A 16,373-nucleotide genomic window follows, 5' to 3' on the forward strand; every position below is an offset into this window, starting at 1 on the left:
CGAGTGAGTACATTGTGAAAAAATGTAAAAATAGCCAGGCAGTTCTAGAAAACATGGCAGATAGGAAACGCCACTGCATGTAAGCAGATAATCATGCTCTGCTAAAGAAGCACAAGCTGCACACTAGTAAAAGACGAAGGCTAGCGCTGTATAACGCACTGCAGCAGAAAGCAGGATTTCAAAACGCACGCGCGGATAGATTTAACAACGCACACGTGGACAAAAACCGGTATATCATGCATTCTAAAACCAAAGCTTTCTATCGTTTTGAAATTGCAATAGTCACGCCCATAGCATCAGTCATCACGCGACCCGTGCAGCTTATGCCATAGCCGTAACTGCCAGCCGCCGGGCACAAGCCTAAACTTTCCCAACAGAGAAAAACTCGTACAAAAGGCCACCGCAACCACGCGCACAAGTGACAAGATATATATATATATATATATATATATATATATATATATATATATATATATATATATATATATATATATATATATATATATATATATATATATATATAAACTGGTGAATCTAAATTAGGGATGCAGGTTTGTTTTCCGATGTTTTCGTTACGAGCACAAGAAAGAGCGTTGTAGTTGTATTTCAGGTAAGACTTTGTGTATATATATATATATATATAGTCGTAATCTAGACGGCGTTTCTCTTTCACCAATATATTGTGGGTAGCACATACCCCACTCAAGCAGATAAATGACGTTCGACGTGCCACAGTTGAAGCTGCCTTTGACGCGGAGCGCGAAGTGCCAAGCCGAGTTTTTTTACTGTTGTAGTTAGCCTGTGTGGGCATACTTTACAGCGTGGCTTGCTGCATGGACGACCACCTGCAGGTACGTGGGCATCGATTTTATAAGAGGTTATCAAATCACGAATGTTTTTTGAGCCTCGGTACGCTACTCGCGGTGCCTCTGGAAAAATTGTTCTAAACCTTTCACTTTGGTCTTGAATATTTTGATGCCGTTGGAGAATGGCGGAAACATTCGGAATTGACACTGAGTGCGTCAAAATAACGTTAGTTGCAGGAGTGGTCACCACAGGCTTTCATTTCACCGAGAATATCTTCCCTTTTCAAGTTACTTGCTCGTTTTATTGCGTCATCAATAATTTTTTTAGTGTACTGGCGGTTCACGAGTGTGCGCTTCAGCTCAACCATCAAAATAATATTGTTCAGAGCATATACGCCTAAAGCGGTACCTGGCTATAAGGGATTGCGATGTTACAGTGACGAATGTGGCTGCATTGGAAACGAAAAATGTTGGCTCCGGTACGTTGGCTTTTTGTAACGTTTGGTTGACAGATTATTTCCGATTATTGACACTGTAACATCGAGAAACTCAATCCCCGAAGTTGAGTGGTTATGTGAAAACTGAATACTCGGGTGAATGCCATTGAAGGCGGCAATACAGCTAAGCTGCGTCGATTCGCCATGGGGCCACACCAAAAACATGTCGTCAATGGCATTTTAACGGACCCAGCATGAAATCAGTGAGAAGAAAACTTGGGATAGCACAAGCCAAGATGTATGCACTGAAAGATACGTAGGGTGCTACTATCAGCAATTTCAAAGACATAGTAAACGCAGTGGAAGGATTACATACTAACCTTTACAGCACCCAGAGCAGCCGCGCTACCTTTATTAGGAGTTGTAATGAACACCTTACAGAGGCTCCCTTTATAAGTGGGAATGAAGTTAGAAGGGTGTCGAAAGACATGAACCGGGGAAATGCTGCAGCAGAAGATGGAATAACAGTCGATTTAATCAAAGATGGCGGAGATATTATGCTTGAAAAACTTTCGGCCCTTTATACGAAACGTCTCACGACCTCGAGGGTTTCATAGAGCTGGAAGAATGCCAACATTATACTAATACACAAAATGGAGAGGTTAAACAATTCAGAAATTGTAGGCCGATTAGCTTATTTTCAGTATTCTATAAAAAATTTACCAAGCTAATTTCCAATGGAATAAGGGCAGCATCTGACTTCAGTCAACCAAGAGAAATGACTGGCTTCATCCTGCAATGGATACCCTGCAATGGATCACAACCATATCATCAATCAGGTAATTGAGAAATCTGCAGAGTACAATTAACCTTTCTATATGGCTTTCATAGATGACGGAAATACATTTGACTCAGTACATTCACCAGCGGCCATAGAGGCATTACGTAATGAAGGACTACAAGAAGCACACGTAATTATCTTGGAAAATATCTACAGAAATTTCACAGCTACCTTAATTCTCCACAAGAGTAGGAAGATACCTATAAAGAAAGGGGTCAGACGCGGAGAGAAAATCTCTTTAATGCTATTCACTGCTTGCTTGGAAGAAGTATTCAAGCTATTAAACAGGGAAAGCTTAGGAGTGAGGATCAACGGCGAATACATAAGTGACATTCGGTGTGCAAATGACATTGTCCTTTTCAGCCACGCTGGGGATGAGTTACAACAAATGATTAAGTACCTTAACAGAGAGAGTGTAACAGCAGGGTTGAAGATTATTATGCAGAATACAAAGGTAATGATCAATAGCCGGACAAGGCAACTAGAGTTCAGGATCGCCAGTCAGGCTCTAGAGTCTCTGAAGGAGTACGTTTACCTAGGTCAGTTGCTCATAGGGGACCCTGATCATGAGAAGGTAATTTACAGAATAAAAATGGGTTGGAGCGCATACGGCAGACATTGTCCGATCCTGACTGGAAGGTAACCATTATCATTGAAGAGAATTTTACCGGTGCTAACATATGGGCCAGAAACTTGGAGACTGACAAAGAAGGTTGAGAACAAGTTGAGGACATGGAACGAAGAATCTTAGGTGTAACGTTAAGAAACAGAAAGACAGCGGTGTGGATCACAGAGCCGACGGGGATGGCCGGCATTCTAATTGACATTAAGGGAAAAAAATGGCGCTGGGCAGGACGTGTAACGCGTAGGTTAGATAACCGGTGAACCATTAGTGTTATAGAATGGGTGCCAAAAGAAGTCAAGTGCAGTGTAGGACAATAAAAGACTAGGTGGAGTGATGAAATTAGGAAATTCGCAGGCGCTAGTTGGAATCGGTTGGTGCAGGACAGGGGTAATTGGAAATCGCAGGGAGAAGCCTTCGTCCTGCAGTGAAAATAATATATGCTGATGACGATGATATCCAAGAGCCAAACGAACAAGATGAACAGTGATCTAGTTTCAGCCCTCAGCTATTTCTTTAACTAAAAGAGATAAAGGAAAAAATTTGCAAAAAATAAAGCAAAATATCATCATCTAATCGCCTGCATACAGCAAAACCATTTTCATAATTTCCTGATACTTCGTTAGGTTCCACTAATGCCTGAAACTCGCACTTCATTGCCTGCATTGCAGTCGAATAGATCAAGTAGGAAGGCCTTAATCAGCTGTCGATATAGATGATCACTATATAACAGCACATTGCATGTGCTTCTCTTCAGTAATATTGTGTACATTATGCTCTAATAGCTGTCTTACTTTTCTGCTTTCTTACTTTCTTTCTTACTTTCTTAGTTTCCTAGCTTAAGTTGTGCCACGACACGAATTAATGAATAAACCTTTATTGAAACAGTGACTTGTCCCTCGAGGTGGGCGTGTCGCTTATTTCTGGAACACCCCATGACAGCATTACGGAAATTATAGAGTTCATTGACACTCGGTACCTGACAACAGATACTGAGTGGTTATAGTGGCCTTCACTTGAACGCCACTTTCAACGCGACAGTTTCTTAAGCTACTTCGACCACTTGGATGGTCGAGCAATCTCGCACAATAAAATGCGGCGCATACCCATTGACCCAAGTGGTCCATCAGCTTGGACCACTTAGTATACGCTGGCTGCTCTCTTGCCGAGCGGACAACACGGGTTACGTGTTGGCTAACAACACTGGCTACGTACCCGAGTAGGCAACGTCCCGTTCGCTGCTGCCTGGCTTAGTAGACAACTTGGGCCACTGGGTTTCTGCCACTTTGCATGTACCTAACCGGATAACTTCGGCAATGCGTATGGTATGTGCCCATTTTGTCAATTACCCCAGAGTGAATATGCCAATGTGGCACAAATGATATGTTGCCTTAAATTTACTAACACGATAGCGCCCTATTCGCAACAGGCACATCTGCGTTGAGCATGGCCGCTTCACGGATAGCCGTTGTAACGAAGTTGCTGCTAAAATACCAGAGATCGCGGGGCTTGCTACGGGGTTATAACTGCTGTGCACTGATCACAAGATATGCTGTGCCGCGGTATCATTCGTCATTACGGTCGGCAGCGAGATTTCCACTTCGCGTGGCTGCTGAGGTGCGCATGAGGTTTCGTGACTCACGGATGGCATGGCGACGTGCAGCGTGTTACATAAGAAATCTGTCACTGACTTTGACAGCCATCTTCGATCGTTACCGCCACAATTTCTAGCATTGCTTCTGTAAACATTCGTTCGGTGACATGAGGTTATTGGGACGTGCGAAAGGGCGGATGACAATGGAACTGTTTAGCGCAGTCATTGACTCGGGACGATGGAGTCTCAGTAACAATGGATGGGATAATTGCGATGTATAACGCGAAACTGCATCTGGTGAGTAGTACAGTGATACGGGGCGCAGAAGACCAACAGACACGTGCGTTGCACCTAATAAATTGTTGTACACTTGCGCCGCGTTGAAACAGACGTCGTATCCATAGCCAAAAAATATTTGGGTTATTGTGTGACGCGTACTATCATGTTACGCAATAACTGATGGTTGCACGTCAACATTGCGCAAGTGTCAGTAGGGTTATATTTGCACAGCATTCACATAAAAAGCACAAAAAGCTTCGCTTAACACTTATTGTCATACATGCATTGAATATGCCAAACTTTTTCTATTCTTGTACTTTTTACCTGCCATGTATCGAGCTTTTTCTGTGATGTGTCGAGTGAATTTCGTTAGCCGAGTTTACTTTTTTCCCCAGTTGGTTGACTATTCTGATAGAAATTTCGTATATTGCGAACACTTTCTACTTAGAGACATCTTATTTTGCTTTTAGGCTAGGCAGGTTCCTCGTGATACCTGCATTACTTCCCCTGGCATTACGTCCGTAGACTACATAGCTTGTCCATCCGCGCTGATATATACGTTCTGTATAGCTTATGCCAATCTACGTACATCGTCGGTTGACCTTAAGCCAGGTTATTTCCCTCACCATCTGTACAGTTTACTGGTCAATGTTAGTCATTTTCATAAAGTTTTGTGTCGTTTCAAAACATTATTGGGGCTGTTATATTTCTTTCAAGCAGTCTTTTCATGGCTTCTTTAAATTCACTTTATATTTTTTTCGTGGACTACAATCCTGACCTTCACTTCGCTTGACACCGCAACCTTTTTTGTTTATTCTTAAGAGCGACAGCTTAGGCAGTTCAGCTTATTTGTATTCTCTCGACGGCTCTTTTATTCCCTCTGCGATTTTCTTGTTCCGCCGGCTGCGTGACTTTTGTTTCGATTCGTCAGTAAAACAATCTTTCATTTCCGAACATTTTTGTACCACACCTGCTGCATTTACGTAATCTACGGGTTGTTCGTATGTGTCCTGAGCTCACCTCACTGGCACAGTGCACAGTGGGCTCTAGATAGTATGAAGTGAAGCTCTTCTTGGAAGGCACTAGTGGCCTCTCGCAGGGATCGAAGGAAACAGACAGCGAACGTTACCTTCAGTGGTATCCGCAAATTGTTTTCTAAGGAGTGCTCAACACCCAAGTTTCATTCTTTCAGATAGGTACTTGATAGGTCATCAAGGTACTCAAGCTCTATCGAAACGGAAGTGGATGTGGCATTGCTGTACGGCGAGCCTGGCAGCCACTGAGGTGGCTCAGTAATTTCACAGAAAGCATTTGTTTCACTCTCGTCGACAGCGAAAATTTTCTTTTCCGAAATAAATCAGCGGTGAAGACTTACTCGTGAAAAAAATACTTATCCAATATAATATTCTCTGAGGTTCAAAGAACTTGTACCAAATTTTAGCCATTGTTTGAAAAATGTAGGTCAAAGAAACATTCGCAGTGGCTGCTTGGTGCTTTGGTGTTGCGCTGCTAAGCACGAGGACGCGGTATGAAGTACAGGTAACGGCGGCCGCAGTTCGATGTGGGCTAAATGCAAAAACACCCGTGTATTTGGATTTAGGTGCACGTCAAAGAACCCCAGGTGGTCAAAATTAATCCGGAGTCCCTCTCGGATCATGATTTTGGCATGTAAAACGCCATAATTTAATTTTTAAGGCCAAATAATGACGAAATATTCACCTAAATGCGCTAACAACACTGTGACTGGTACGTGCGATGTTTCTGTCCGGACGTGTAAACAGTATTGCAAGCGGCAAAGTCCTGCGTTGAAGTGCTGGAGTAAATGAATTAGTCAGAACTTGGCATTTCTTCGACATTCCCTATTACAATATTTGACTTCAGAAAAGCGAAGGTGCTCGCGTCTTTTGAAATTGCATTCATCGCATCATGTCCCTTTGGTATAGGTGTTGACAGTATAGTAATATAGGTGTATATGACAATCAAGTGTTGTCAAAAAGCGATTGACTAAAGGCAACAACATTTTAATGTCATACAAATAGTGATTAGTTATTTAAGGAATTATTCACTCTAACAGTTAAACTTTATGGCCATAGCAGCTGCCAGTGTGGCAGGTGTACCTGGACCGTTGAGTCAGAGAGACTATCGCTTCGGCGGCCCTCGAAATTCCCGTGTGAATGCGGTACTGTGCTTTGTGCACCGATCATTCGCAGCGGCGTATAGGTTGAGCAGTTGACTTGAAATCCACGGACCCTTGTACGATTCCTGGTTGGGAAGGACTGGTGAGAATTCGCAGTGAATACCCGCGCCTTCGGCTCACATGTCTGACGCAGAACTAATGTGCAGTTGGCGACACGCCTTCGTACCCCGGAAGGACAGAATCAGGAAGGGAAATAGGATAGATATGGGAACAGGCCCTGCGCCAGTCGAACGCGCGGTGATTACCGGCAGTTCGTCGTGGCTCAGAGCTATCGTCCAGGCGTATGATCGGCGTAGATTCCTTGCGCGCGCTCCTCCTTCTCTGGTGATTCTGTGCACTCCCGTGGATGCTCCTACCACGACAACTCCGACAAATGACGCAATAGGATCGCTGACGTCAAGCATCAGCAGTATAAAAGCTTCGCCGTTCGAGTGTCCCGGCCGTGGGCAATGCAGCACTGGCAGCAGCAGCATTGTCTAACCGCCTGTTGGCGAACTGTTGCCGAACTAACCTCGAAATATGGCAATCTGGAAGACCGTTCTCGAAGGAATAACATAATCCCAACATGGTATACCAGAACATACCAACGAGAACCGTGATACACTGCACTCTAAGGGTGAGAACGTGTTCAATAGGCTTTGCCTTGACTGTCCGCGCATTGAACGCTTTCACAGGTTGGGCAGAGCGTTCTCGCCCTATGAATGTAAAATTGCTTGATTTGAGTGATAAGTTAGTGATGGTGAAAAACGCTTATAGGTTGAAAAACTCCAACATCAAACTTTCCGAAGATTTATTGTCCAGAGTGCGCGAAGCATGCAAAGAGCTATGGGATGCTTCGGTTGAGCCGCAGAATAACGGCTCAGTTATTAAACTGAGGTTTGATCATTTATTAATAGATAACGTTCGTTATTACTGCGACGGTGCCTCAAATACCTCCTAGTTTGATTCCAGTACAAAACTTCCAAACGCATCTTCATCGGTAGGTTGACAATCCGATCATTCTGCCACTGATCGTGCGCTTTCGAATGCTAATGCCAGGGCCGTAACTAAGAAATTCCACATTTTATTTCGCAAGTTTCTTGTTCTCCTCATGTCATATGTATCACATAAACATAGCTTCATGAAGATATTCGGGATTGCTATTCAGTATGACCGTCAGAATAAGGAAGGTAGTGGTGTTGCTTTGCTTTTACCTTCAGATTTTAACTTCAAGGTCTTACCAGATCCTACTAATGTAGAAACGGTTTGGTGCAAGTTGCTATTGCATAAACACAATTTAACAATTTGTGTTTTTTATCGACCCCCTGATAGCCCTAGCGATTTGTTCGATAATATTTCGCATTTCACACATGACCACAGCCTAGACAGTTCTAACTTAATCGTTCATGGCGACATTAACGTTCCCGGTATTCACTGGTCTTCCCTCACATATTTCGCCACTAGTGCTTCCATTTGTAGAGATTTAATTACCTTTTCTTTGTCACATAACCTGATACAATTAACTGACAAGAGAAGGCGGCAAAACTCCAAACTTAGTGTTTATCAGTGACAGCCTGGCTGATTTAGGCTTTAAGTATGACATCTTGGAAGGAATGTCGGACTGTAAAGCAGTTTTAGTACACATTAACTGTCGTCTCCCACATGAGTGCTTTAGCTAGTCCACATTTCATGATTTTAACAAGCTGACGATACGTCTATCACTGATACTCTGGCAGATAACTTTCCCCATTTTTTGTCACTCAGCACCGAATGTGCTGTTGACAGTCTTGTTGATGGTTTTGAGTCCTAAGTGAAATCTTGGATCAATAATTACGTTCCGTTAAAAAACAGATAAATAATGTCTCATTCTAAAAGAACATCTTTCTTGGTCTAAACATATCGAAGATGTAAACGGGAAAGTCCTAAAAATCTGTTTATTTGCGCCGAACTTTAGCTAAGACGCCTCGCAAAAGTAAACTGCTATTATATAAAACGTTAATTCGCCCTGTTCTACAATATGCATCTGTCGTTTGGTTCCCCTACAAAAACTGTGAAATAAGCTCGCTCAATAATGGTCAACGAAAATATATCCTCTGCATTTACCAAAACTACAGCCGCAGTTTCTCACCAACGCAGGTTCAGCAATATCTGAACATTGAGCCATTGATTTCACGTTATCGCATTGAAGATATAAAACGTTTTAAGTAAAATAAATATCTCCACCTCAGGACTTTCTGATTGTAACTTTATCACATTTACTAACGTAAGTTGTACCCGTAGCTCCGACGGTATGAACATAACATGTATTTTCGCTAATACTAACACATTAAATCAAATACAGTTTTTTTCCCACGTGCAATGGAGATTTGGAATTCTCTACCCGCTAACATTCGTTCACTATCACTAAAAGATTTTACAGCTTCCACTGGTAAGCACTTTTCTAACATGTAAAAGGTTTCTTTAGTGTATAGTAGAAATGTATAACGTTCCTACTCCTGCTATACCCTTACATTGGGTAGCAGCATAAATAAATAAATAAATAATTAAATAAATAAATAAATAAATAAATAAATAAATAAATAAATAAATAAACATCCATCCTAAACCTCGTCTCAGTAATCATCAATCGTTCTGTCATTTGTGCGTAAAATACATGAAGTTCGGCCACCTTTTTCACGTGGTATCCAAGACATACCCTTCGAGTGGTAACCATGACGTCATGTTTGACGTCTGACTAACGAAGCAACTGGGAACATTGGAAAAAGGTCAAGTGACGGTAAGAGCAGAAAAATAGGGTAGGAGTGGCAAATGTCAGGTGAGAGTTTTATTGGAAGTGGGCTCCGTGCTCGCTGCGTCAATATAGTTTGCTTCCATTGTGTACGCATTGTGGCCGGTTGTCGGACTCGAATAAAAGAATAGGCGTGAAATTTGTTTGAACGACCTTTTCTTTGGAAATGACGCACTGAACTGGGAGCAAAGGCACACAGCTCCTGCTGAGGGAGCGCAGCTATGGGGAGTCCGTGTCAAGAATAAACATGCATATTTTATGCCCCGCGCAAATTATTCTAAAGGTGATTGGCCCTCTACGGTCGCACAGAACACAATGTGCTTTCAAGAACAGCAGGCGTAGAGCACGTGATGCTTTACACCACGTGAATTTCAAGCTGAAATTAAAATAAAAAGAAAACACGCTGATGGTGTCAAGCATTCGAGTGCAATGAACTAAATAAAAGGAAATTATAAATGACTTGGATGCATTTGTGGAGAGGTCATTCAAAAGCTCGAATAACAACTGCTGGTGGATGCCCCACAATCTTTTCTTCTCGTAGAATTGTACAAAATAAAAATAGTCTCGGTGTAGAAAAGTCCCCAACGCTACTCGCAGAAAAATGTCATAAACGAGGAATAAATATTCATACCGTATAAATGAAAAGCACTGGACCAATTGTCATACAAGACAATTTCGCAATTTTAAATCTGTGCGATTACATTAGCCTAAGAGTGCAAGCGTACTGAGTGTACTTAATTAGTCTGTCTCAATATATACGACGCGCGGTAACCACACTGTAGTCGTGGCTCAAGTGCATGTTATAACCGTTGTAATAGATATATTGCCTATGATCCTATAAGCCTAGCAAGCATAATGACATTATTTTAGGCATTGCAGCGTGATCATGAGATAAAAAAACATTGAACGCGACTAAAAAGGTAATTCCCACGGCGAAATCATGTAAAAAACGCGCTTCTTTCGTTATCTCCAAAGAGGATGTACCCGCTATGTTTGGCGTCAGGCTTTAAATTTTGTGTAGAAAGCAGATCGACGGTAGAGCTGGGAGGCAACGAAAGAAGAAGAGGTTGCAGGAGGATGGTATTGCTCTTCGAAGTCATCTAAATGCCGATGAACTGTTAAATTAAGGGGATTTTACGTGAACAAAACCACTTTCTTATTATGAGGCACGCCGTAGTGGAGGACTCCAGAAATTTGGACCACCTCGGGTTCTTTAAGGTGCACCTAAGTCTAAGTACACGGGTGTTTTCGCATTTAGCCTCCATCGAAATGCGGCCGCCGTGGCCGGCATTCGATCCCGCCACCTCGAGCTCAGCAGCCCAACACCATAGCCACTGAGTAACCACGGCGGGTGTCGATGAACTGCGGCTGCGACAAGAAAGTTACTTGATGTTGTGCCGAGAGTTACCTTTGTCATACACCATGTCTTTATCTCCGGGCGTGGCGTGAGTGAGAAACATTCTAAAAGAATGTATCACATGCAGAAGATTTAATGCCCGACCCATGGCATAAGAAATGGAAGTACTCCCGGCTGACAGAACGACAAAGACAAGGCCATTCGACATCATTGGTATAGATATCCTTGGACCACTAAATGCTCGAGAAGGGCAGGACAGCAAAGCTGCGATGTTGTGATATTCGCCCGTGCAGTAACAAGAGCTGTACAGCTGGACATAGAAAAGACCACGTCATCTGAAGCATTCATACAAGCGGTCCGAAGGTCAGTAGCCAGAAGAGCAGTATGTACGACAATTTATAGTAACAACGCAAGATCATTAAAGAAGTTCGAAAAAGAGATAAAGAAAATCCTAAGGACTGAAGGATAACGGCTGCCAAGAATACACCATTAACAGGCTTAGATGGGCCAGTTGGTTGCTGGTTTCATTGAACATGGTTATAACGGCGCGTTTGGAGGACATGTAAGGCAAAGAAAGGATGCATACAGGACGGACGCCGAACCTCAACCGAGCATTACTGGCGAAAAGATTACACGAGCAGCAGTTGCCGCATAAAAACATTGGAAAGAACATCACCACAGCGCACTTTGTCACCACAAACGCAGATCATCATGTCTGTCAAATGCTGGCGGACTACTTGGCGCTGTTACGCATGCGCAGAAGCTCCGCCCCCCTAGCTTTCCCTTCATAGCCACGCAATGTTGTCCGCGAGTATATACATATAAATGAAGAACTATGAACTGTGGTGTTTGAGGCAGAAGGCATGATTAACAACCAGCCTCTTGCGTACGTGTATGACAATCCCAAGGAGCCACATCCGATAACGCCTGCGGACTTTAAAGGAGGCAAGCAAGTACTTAACAACCCCGAAAACTGCAAACCTAGCGGAAACAGTTTGCTGAATTATTGAAGAAAAAGATGAGAGGCAATGATAACATGGTAGGCAAGATGGAAACAGGAGTATTTAAACGAACTCAAATGTGCTAGTACAAGAAAGGCTGGTAACAAGTATACAAAAAGCAGACGTGCTTCTACTTGAAGAAGCACGTAGGAAAACGTAGTGGAAGCTCTGTAAGGTCGAAAGGACATTCCCAGGCAAGGATGACCTAGTAAGGGCATGTTTGCTAAGTAAACCTGAAGGAAAACTGGTAAAGAGACCGATTCATCTTTTACACTAGCTCGAAGGTTGTTTGGTTGAGTATGGCCGGCGGGAAGATGTAGAGAACAGATTGAAGATAGAGCTGAGGAGCGACGAAAAAAAAAGAGTAACCGGAGGCACGCTCCAATTTATTTTCCTGTTCTTGTTAAACCGAAGACGTATTGGTTCTGCGGTCTCTCTGGTCCTGCTGAAACATTGTGAACTTAATATTGTCACGTGGTAGTGACGGTAAAGAATACGGTAGCAATACTGCGAAAGACGAAACTCTTTTATTGGGCGAACCTGTGTTCTAAATATGAACATAAAATTTATTCCACTTGGTTTTGGTAAAATAGTTCTCTGACACGCTTGCCAAGCGTCTACCAAACGAATGAATTGAGCTACACCGCTGAACCCGCAGCGTGTAAGCACCTTCAAATATTTTTGTAAATAATAAAGAAACTTCAATTTTGTGACCACAATGTCAAGGCTATGATGACCACTGTGCTGTGAAGCACAGTCACAATGTCAAGGTTACCAATGTGAAGGCAACCGTTGGTTCATCATGGTAACGGAGTCTATGCATCGTACTGCGAGTTTCGGCCACTTACATGTGGCTTTTCAATATCAAAGCGCGTCCTTGAAGGCCATTTTCCAAGCAATCCTTCTCATTTATTAGCCGTTAAAATATCACCAACCGTTCACTCAAGTCACTAAAGAGTCATTGATTACTAAATAGCAAATTTTGCCGTAAACACACACAAAAGTCACCAAACCTAACGTCAAAATCGCTAAAGTGACAACACTGACAAAATACCGGTAAATTATAAAAACCAACTTTCATTTTGTATTTTCAAGGATCGTTAGTTTAGACGGCCCCAACAAACACGGGATTATGCAAGCGATGGTAGATTAAACTTGATTGAACTTAGACAGCCTAGCGATAGCTTTCTCGCCAATGCAGGCTTACAATGCACGACCCGCTGACGTCTCGCGCCGCAAAGCACGGGGTGACCCTTAGCTGCTTAGTACGGCCGGCCGAGCGTCATCTGCTACAGTAGGCGCAGGCGAGGCCTGAAAGCAGGGGATGCTTAATAAAGGAATCCCACCTACGTGAGCTCAATTCTTAGCGAAAACTTGGCCTCAGCTTTTGTTTTGTTGTACTTGTGCAGTGGGCTGCCGACAGTCCCCGCTTTTGCGAGTGTGTGTGCATAAGGGGGGGGGGGGACGGATAAATGGCCTACTTTTCCTTTTCAATTCTGACTGTGGTGGGAGGGGCATACCTCGCCCCGAACCGGTAGATGCACCTATGACACGCATGGTGTCACGCACGTTCAAGCAAATATAAAGACATCTCACTCGATGACCACGAGCACTTGCTGTCACAACGCTGACGGGATGAAGAGCGCGGGCAGCGAGAAGCGAATGCTTCGTGCTGCCTCAGTTTCACCGCGAGAGCACTTTTCACGACCAAATAAGTGAAAGCAGTCTTCAAAGTTCTGTGAACCCCAATTGCACTACTCACAGAGCAAGTAGCCCGAATCAATGTCTGGATCAAGACTTGAAACACTGCTGCAGACTTGCAGAGGTGGGGAAATTTACCAACTGTTACCGAGTAGACTCTGTGTGCTATATAAATACCAGTAATGAGTGCGCTGAAGAACCTACCTGGCCCAGACTCCACGTGCAGCCGGTGGAGAGGCCGGACTCCCTTTATCAGAGCTTCAAGCCACTTTCTGTAGACCCGAGTGATCTCGGTTGGTACTCTAGGCGCATATATTCCCGTTGTTCAAAAGGGGGGGGGTCAAATGACCGAATTTGCCTCCCCCCACCTGTCCTGAAAGTGGGAGGGAGGACATGTGCCCCGTTGCCCCCCCGCCCTCCCCCCTGGTAGATACGCCTATGTATATCAAGCCCCCCGGGGAAGGGCGCTTACTCAAACAAAGTTTTGTTTTAGCGAGAAAATGTTATCTGATGGCTTTCCACAGCTGTTCTATTGGCCGTGCCATCAAAAGGGGTTGCCGCAATATTCGTGGAGAATTCGCGGACAATGCGCAGAGTGCAAGGTTCGCAGAGCGCAAGATTCACAGAGAATGAGGTAATAATTAAGCTGCGAAAAAAATCGCAGTTTCACCCGAAAGGCGAAGCATCGATTGCGATAGCAACTTAGTAGACAGCTATACGAAGTAAGGATGGTGGTTTCATCGGCCGTATAAACTTATAAGCGTTCTCTTCCTAAATAAATTAACAAGAATTGTGTCCGCGCGCACAAGCAAACATGAACACATCACACTCGATGAGCGCGGATCTGGCTCTCAAAGCGCTGGTGTGAACAAGCGTGGCAGCATCAGCGAGCAAAGTGACCTTCATGCTGTCTATCGCTTCAACGAGAAAGCGGCTAGAACACAGCGCGCACGAAGGTGTAGGCCGTCTACAGATCCCTTTCAAGATACGACGCGCGCGATTGCGCGCGGCAGTTCAAAGTTCGCACTTGTTGACGAAGTCGAAGCCGCCCAATTCTCTTCCAGCCGCCCCCACGGCCATTCGCGCGGCGGAAGAGAGGCAGGTTTGTTTGCTCTCCGCTGTCTCCTTCGAGCGCGCCAGACTGAGCCGCGATTGTCAGCTTCCCTCGCGTGCTTTCACTAGCACATACAGCATGAGACGCACGGCGGCGGTGTTGTCGCCCTTCGACTTTATACGGAATATCACGGCGATGCCGGCGGCGACGGCAACAATGCGCCTAGAGTGTCCATTTTGTTACGAGCCACCTCCTTGGACTAACGAGAGGAAGACGACGTTGGCCGGGGCACTGCGAGTGTTCAGCCATCTTGGCCATCCCTGTAAACAGTCGTTGCTGATAGTCGTGCTTTGCTTTTATATATGTGACGCCAAATTTGACAAATTGAAGGTGGTACAAGTCTATGCCCCTACATGCAGTCATGATGACCAGCAAGTCGAAAGCTTTTATGAAGACGTGGAATTGGCGATGGGTAAAGTCAAGACAAAATACACTATACTGATGGGCGACTTCAATGCCAGGGTAGGCAAGAAGCAGGCTCGAGACAAGTCAGTGGGGGAATATGGCATAGGCTCTAGGAATAGCAGAGGAGAGTTATTAGTAGAGTTTGCAGAACAGAATAATATACGGATAATGAATACCTTTTTCCGCAAGCGGGTTAGCCGAAAGTGGACGTGGAGGAGCCCGAATGGTGAGACTAGAAATGATATCGACTTCATACTCTGCGCGAACCCTGGCATCATACAAGATGTAGACGTGCTCGGCAAGGTACGCTGCAGTGACCATAGGATGGTAAGAACTCGAATTAGCCTAGACTTGAGGAGGGAGCGGAAGAAACTGGTGCACAAGAAGCCAATCAATGAGTTAGCGGTAAGAGGGAAACTAGAGGAATTCCGGATCAAGCTACAAAACAGGTATTCGGCTTTAACTCAGGAAGAGGACTTTAGTGTTGAAGCAATGAACGACAATCTCATGGGCATCATTAAGGAGTGTGCAATAGAAGTCGGTGGTAACGCCGTTAGACAGGAAACCAGTAAGCTATCGCAGGAGACGAAAGATCTGATCAAGAAACGCCAATGTATGAAAGCCTCTAACCCTACAGCTAGAATAGAACTGGCAGAACTTTCTAAGTTAATCAACAAGCGTAAGATAGCGGACGTCAGGAACTATAATATGGATAGAATTGAACAGGCTCTCAGGAACGGAGGAAGCCTAAAAACACTGAAGAAGAAACTAGGAATAGGCAAGAATCAGATGTGTGCGTTAAGAGACAAAGCCGGCAATATCGTTACTAATATGGATGAGATATATCAAGTGGCTGAGGAGTTCTATAGAGATTTATACAGTGCCAGTGGCACCCACGACGATAGTGGAAGAGAGAATAGCCTAGAGGAATTTGAAATCCCACAGGTAACTCCAGAAGAAGTAAAGAAAGCCTTAGGAGCTATGCAAAGGGGGAAGGCAGCTGGGGAGGATCAGGTAACAGCAGATTTGTTGAAGGATGGTGGTGAGATTGTTCTAGAGAAACTGGCCACCCTGTATGCGCAATGCCTCATAACCTCGAGCGTACCGGAATCTTGGAAGAACGCTAACATAATCCTAATCCATAAGAAAAGCGACGCCAAAGACTTGAAAAATTATAGACCGATCAGCTTACTGTCCGTTGCCTACAAAGTATTTACTAAGGTAATCGCAAATATAATCAGGAACACCTTAG

Source organism: Dermacentor variabilis, chromosome 3 (genome assembly GCF_050947875.1).
Source record: "Dermacentor variabilis isolate Ectoservices chromosome 3, ASM5094787v1, whole genome shotgun sequence".
NCBI lineage: Eukaryota > Metazoa > Arthropoda > Arachnida > Ixodida > Ixodidae > Dermacentor > Dermacentor variabilis.